The following is a 6,735-nucleotide window of genomic DNA, read 5'->3' on the forward strand; positions in this document are numbered from 1 at the left end:
GATATCTTAGTTTCCTAGAGCTACTAAGGGAAAATACAACTGATTGGGTGACTTGTACAACTGAAATTGACTTTTCTTACAGTTCTGGAGACTGAAGGAAGTCAAAGACCAAGGTTTTGACAGATTTGATTTATCTTGAGATCTCTCTCCTTGGATTTTAGATAACAATGTTTTTGGTGCATTTCACATGGAGATTGATTCCTCTATGATTATGAAGCCCTGGGATATATAGAACATGTATCTGTATGCTCTTATCACCTCTTATTTTGAGGTCACCAGTTAGATTATATTGTGGCATTATTAACAGCTTCAACCTTTACCTGAGAACAGTCACATTTTCAGGTACTAAGGGTCAGGACTACAAAATACACATTTGGAGGGAACAACATTCAGCCTGTAACACTCAAAGTTGTGGAAGTCCAAAATTCATATCCACCTCATATGCAACAAGATTCTGTCTCATCCCAAAAGTTTACCAGTCCACAGAAAGATTTTTGTTTTGTTTTGTTTTGGTGCCACACCCAGCTATGCTCAGGTTGGCTTTGCAGTCAGGATTTATTCCTAGTGGTACTTGGAGGACCATAGGTTCAAACCGTGGTAACTGGCATGAAAGGCAAATGACCTACCCTACTCTATCCATTACAGTATCACTCTGGCACCCAGTTCACAAATTTTTAACCCATTCTAGTGCCAACTTTAAGTTCAAATTCTCATCTAAATATTATCTAACTAAAATATGGGTGAAAATCATCCTAAGGCACAATTTTAAGCTGTAAATCTATGAAGTCCTGAAAGTTATTTGCTTTGAAAATACCATTGTGGACAGACATTGGATAGATAGTCCCTCCAGAAGGAATAAAGTATAAAGAAAAAGGGTCTTGTCTTACATGGTGAATATGCCAATTCCAGAAGGTCAAAAGGGTCCACCAAGTATTGTCCTCTTTACAGTGGTAAAAAATGTGAGATGCAAGAATTCCTCTAATTTTGGAGGCAATGTCTATGTATTCTAGCCTGAGTAGAGTCTAAAACTTCACTGCTGTAGCAGTTCTCATAATCTTTGGAGATTGATTACTCTCATTAGAAGGTATGTTGTCTTACCAAAGTCTCCAAGTTAATTTGCCTCATGCTGCTCTTATTACATTGTAAAATAACACTGAGCAGAGGGGTTAGTTTAAATGGAGTTAGTGGAAGCAGGGACCTCAGGTAACTCCACAGGATGATTGGAGTAATAAGGGTTGTCAGAGTTTACTTTGTACCTTCACACAATCTTGAGCAATTAGAGGATCCTAGTGAAGGAGCATAACCTTGGGCAAGATAATTCACTCATTGAAGAGAAATATCTGAATGAAATTGGGCCTGCAGAAGAATCACTTAATTTCAAAGTTTTGTGCAATACCCAATTGCCTTCATAACAACATTGATGATCTTATACCTTAGAGAAAATATGATATAAAATTATTTCAGTGAAGCTAAATAACTTGTTTCAAATTATGAAAGCAATAAATGATATACATATATAAGAAGAGAAAAGTTAATACATTCTTCTTTACCTCCAACCACTGCACAATATCTTTTTAAAAATGAATAAACTTAATTCAGATTCTCAAGAGAAGTATTCAGGTCAGATACTTAATGAAAATAACATAACAGAAAACTTCTATGTTTTCCCCACCAAAAATTGTGCTCACTATGCTAAAATTTTCTTTCTCCTTCCAACTCAACTGCAAAGACATTTTTCAGATTGAAGATTAGGGCTTAGCTAAGTCACAGACATAACTTTATTAAGCTGCATCTCAAGTCTGAGACTACCAAGACCAAAAGATCTTCCAGGTCCAGGAATCATTTGAAAATTAATTTTCAAATAACCACATCTCCATCCTGTGGAATTGCCAACAGCTAAATAAAATACAGGCTTCCTGTATAATCCAGGATAGAAGACAGCACGTCCAAATCAGCTTATTTGGAAAGAGTTTAGTTGACGGAATCTAAAATAATGAGGCAGAGTTAAGGAAAACCAACATTCAAATATAGCAGTACCTGGAAATAGCATAGTGGATGCTCTTAAACTTTAAGAATGAGGTGAGGGAGACCATGAATCTATGTAGAGGGGCAACTGATACAATAAAGTAGGATGACCTTAGAAGAAGGGACTTGGAGTAACACATACCACATTTTCATTGTGCTCTCACTCTCTTATCTCCTACACTCAGAGGCTAGATCCATAATGAGTTCAAGATGATATGGCCCTCTCAGCAGTCCAGACATTCAGGGTTTCGTTCTAGGACACAAGATAAGGGGAAGGAAGGCCTGTGTTCTAGGGCACAAGATAAGGTGAAGGAAGGATGAAGAATGTGACTTAAGGAGAAATAGAAAATATTAAACAAGATTTATAACTCATTGTGTCTAAGATATTACTAGTTTTGGTTCAGTGATTTTAAAATTTTGCCGTGATATTTTTGCCAGAAAAGTATTTTGTGGCCATTAAAGGACATTTTATTTAAAATGTGCCAGGTTACTTAATAACAGAGTATGACATTATCTGGTGACATAGTGTAGATATAAGATACACTGTCAGTGAGGTTGAGATTGATGATGAGTGGCTAGAGAATGATAAAGTGAATAGAGCAGAGGCTTTAAAAATGAACAAAGGCAGACTCATGTGTAAGTGCATCAAATTATTTAACTCATCAAGTGAACCCAATTTCTTCTTTAACTGGCTTTTCCAAACAGTCATCCTTGGGTGTATGTTTCAGGCATTGTGTGTATGTAGTGGATATTCATATACAATCCACATTACACATTCAAGACAAGGAATATGACATAAGAGAAATAATTTTTCCAGAACTGATAAATGGTGGAAGTTGGCTTTAAATCTAATGTCTGATTTTAAAACCCTAGATCTTAATCACTAGGCTAAGGTCTAATTCAGATCATTCCAATTTGACTTCATTATATGGAGTATGGTCTTTTTGGACTTGAGAACACCAGGGTATCTAGTTCAGCATATAATGGATTTTTAATGCAAAAATCCCCAAACAAACCTGTAAGGACCTCCATATGTACTGGATCAGGCTGATGTTTAAAAATACAAAAACTCTGGGGCTGGAAATGTGTATCAAAATGGTGAAATAGAAGGCAAAGTTCCCCAGTTCCAACATTTTGCTTTCCCTTAAAGCCACATTGGCACTGGCAAGGTTTTTGTTGTTGTTGTTGTTGTTTTTAATTTTTTTATTTTATAAGGTAATTCACAATATTTGATTACATTTAATATTCAAACACCAATCTCACCACCATTACACCTTCCCACCACCATATTCCAGATGTTTCCATCCCAAGCCCCAAGCCCTGTCCCAAAGCACAACCGAAATAATTTATTTTATATTGTCTGTTATGAAAAACCACTGAAAATGCTACCCAAAAAAGTGTTCGTAGTAGAAACAGTGTGAAGATTGTTCTGTTTTGGCAGGGACCATTAAGTCATTCTTTAAGATATCACTAACATATTATTAAAGGTTGAGTGATGTGAGCTTTCATATATATATTTGAAAATATGCATATATGCATATATATTTTTCTTCTATGATTGGTCGCCTACTATTTGAACCCATCAAATGTGGTATGGTGCTCTTGGAGAATAGGTAGGGAGTGTCTTATGGCCATTCGTGGCTGCATGGTGCAGGAATACGTTCACTTGTGTGTGAGGCTTGGCCGGCGTATGTGAGAATGGCCATGAGCATGGCAGCAGTTGCGTTGTGGAAGCTTTTGGCTGCTGGGGCTGGGTCCCTTGGGGTTGGGGGACTCTCACCTGCCCAGCTCTAGGGTGCCCCGAGTGAAACAGCCTGGCATAGAGTCTGGTGGCATGGCTATGGCAGGCGTCATGTTGCTCCCTTCCAGGATAAAAAGCATGCCACTGGCAAGGTTTTTGAAGGTTCTAGAGAATTTGTATCAATTTAGTAACAATAAAGATCTTCTGTACTGAAACAACAGTATATGATGCTTAACCAAATTGATTTTTCCATAAGAGAAATTTAAAATAAATTAGCTAATTCAAGGGAAGCAAGATAGTCAACAAACAGAAATGTCATATGCTTAACTTAAATCACAGTAATAATGTGTTGGTCATTTAATATATTTTGGTTTCAGTTCTTTCATCTGTAAAATTAGGAAGTTGGAAAAATAATTATAATCATGTTACAATGGCCAATGGTCTGGCAACCCATGACTCAATCACTAAACGCTGTAAATGATCTGCTTCTTGAAGATAAATCACTTCCTGACTACTATAAATAAACTTCGAAAGAAATAAAAATGTACTGGGTGGCAGTGGAAATTAGTCTATTATATTGTGATTTTTGTTTTCGTAAAACACAAAGTAACAATGTGCAAGCTGCCTGGGTAGTGTAAACTTCAGAGACAGACAAATCCATTGACTATTAACTTTTCACGCTGACCATATGAATATAGTAAGCTCTATGAGTACCTTGCCCATGTTTACACCATGCCTGGAACATAATATCAGGCACTCATGCCCATGAAAAAAACACTATTATTCTACTTTTATCCCTGGACATAGATATGAAAAAGAAAATTCCAATATATTTTCAGCATCGGACTCGTGCTCACCTTCACCAGAGTTTAATAAAGGTTTTTCCATGGCAACAAATGGATACTGGTCAACATGATGGTATGCTGTAATTTTAAAATATGTAGCTAAGTTTTCAAGTATTTTGATTCCCTTTGTATACAGCATTATATACTCTCAAATTCCCTATGAAGTGATTGGTGTTATTTTTCTAGTCTACAAACGGCTATATACAAAAGGCTATTAACAAAAAACTTGACTAAACTGGGGGCTCAACCATGTAGTAGAAATTTGCTCCTCTTTCACCTGTCATAACAGCATCTGGGTCACCTGGTGTATTCCTTAAAATACAGATGTCAAGAGTTGGTCCCCAAGAGTGATAAAACTAACTTCTGTCATTTCACTGATATCAGCAAGGACTGCTAGTTGTCAAATACAAAAGACCATTTTGTTTGTTTGTTTGTTTGTTTTATTTTATTTAATCACCATGTGGAAAGTTACAAAGTTCTCAAGACATATCTCAGTTAAACAATGCTCAAACACCCATCCCTTCACCAGTGCCCATATTCAACCACCAAAACCCCCAGTATACCTCACCCTCTACCCCCCCACCCCTGTCTGTGTAACTGATAAATTTCACTTCATTTTCTCTTTACCTTGATGACATTCCATATTTCAACACAAAACTTACTATTGTTGTTGGGGTTTCCCCCCAGAAAAGACAGCCCTACTGCCAAGGAAGCATGTGATAATTAGTTTTCCATTGCTGAGAATGAAGAGATATGAAGTCCCGCTGTTCCAAGTACATAACTCTTTTTTTTACTCCTTCCTCCTTCAGTTGCTGATCTTCTCCACATATTCAACAAACCCTCTTCTCATTTGGTTTTGGTTGGAGAAATAGCAGGGCTGGAGTGATAGTACAGCGGATAGGGCATTTGCCTTGCACGAGGCAACCTGAGTTTGATTCCTCTGTCCCTCTCAGAGAGCCCAGCAAGCTACCGAGAGTATCCCGCCCACATGGCAGAGCCTGGCAAGCTACCCATGGCATATTCCATGTGCCAAAAACAGTAACAACAAGTCTCATAATGGAGAAGTTACTGGTGCCAGCTCAAGCAAATCAATGAACAACGGGATGATGAACGACAGGACGACAGTGCTACAGTGTTACATATTTCTTGTTCCTCGTCCTCCATTAATACTTCAGTTGAAGATCCTCTTCACATATTCAAGAAAACCTCTTCTTATGTGATTCATCCATAATCACCTACTTTTGTGATTATCTATTTTTATTTTTAAGTCTAAATATTTTTAATTATTTAAAGTATAAATATTTATATTTATACACATATTTTTATTATGGGCTGGAGCGATAGCACAGTGGGTAGGGTGTTTGCCTTGCATACAGATGACCTGGATTCAATTCCTCTGCCCCTCTTGGAGAGCCCGGCAGGCTACCAAGAGTATCTCTCCTGCACGGCAGAGCCTGGCAAGCTACCCGTGGTGTATTCAATATGCCAAAAACGGTAACATGTCTCAAAATGGAGACATTACTGGTGCCCACTTGAGCAAATCGATGAGCAATGGGATGACAGTGATGACAGTGATTTTTCTGATAACTGCACTAGAGCTTACTTTCTCCTGCCTCTGTGTTCAAAGTTCATTCCTACAGGGATAAAGGGGACCATAAGGGAAGGTAAAGATTGAACCTGGGTCAGCCTCATGCTGTACTATCTCTCCAGCACCACTTTTGTGACTTTAACAGTAACATTTCCGCTGAAAATTCTAATCAGTCACCTGAACCTCACGTTTAATAACCCTATATCCCAAATTTGACTCACTAATTGCATTTCATATTTGATACAGTATACATAGTAAATGCCAGGATGGAACTCAGAACATTCTCTTGCAAGTCTGGTTCATCTCTAGCTTGATCTACTTCTATTAATACCCACATCTTTCAGACTTCATAAAAAGACCAATTTGGTTTCTCACAGTATACCCAGTGAATGTCTATTTTTTTCCAATTCTATCTAAAATTACCTCTCAAACTATATTTCTTGAGTATATCCCTGATCCTCTCTCATAAATCAGATTGTCTTTTTTTTATTTGCTTACTCCTGGCTCTGCACTCAGGAATTACTCCTGGCAGTACT

At 37.6% G+C, this 6,735-nt stretch overlaps 1 protein-coding gene across 2 annotated transcripts in view; it reads left to right on the forward strand.

The window, feature by feature from the left end:
• Window positions 1–6,735, forward strand: part of GABRB1 (gamma-aminobutyric acid type A receptor subunit beta1) — a 373,240-nt gene that overhangs the window by 209,044 nt on the left and 157,461 nt on the right. The gene's annotated exons all lie outside the window — the stretch shown is intronic.

This window comes from Sorex araneus, chromosome 5, assembly GCF_027595985.1.
Source record: "Sorex araneus isolate mSorAra2 chromosome 5, mSorAra2.pri, whole genome shotgun sequence".
NCBI lineage: Eukaryota > Metazoa > Chordata > Mammalia > Eulipotyphla > Soricidae > Sorex > Sorex araneus.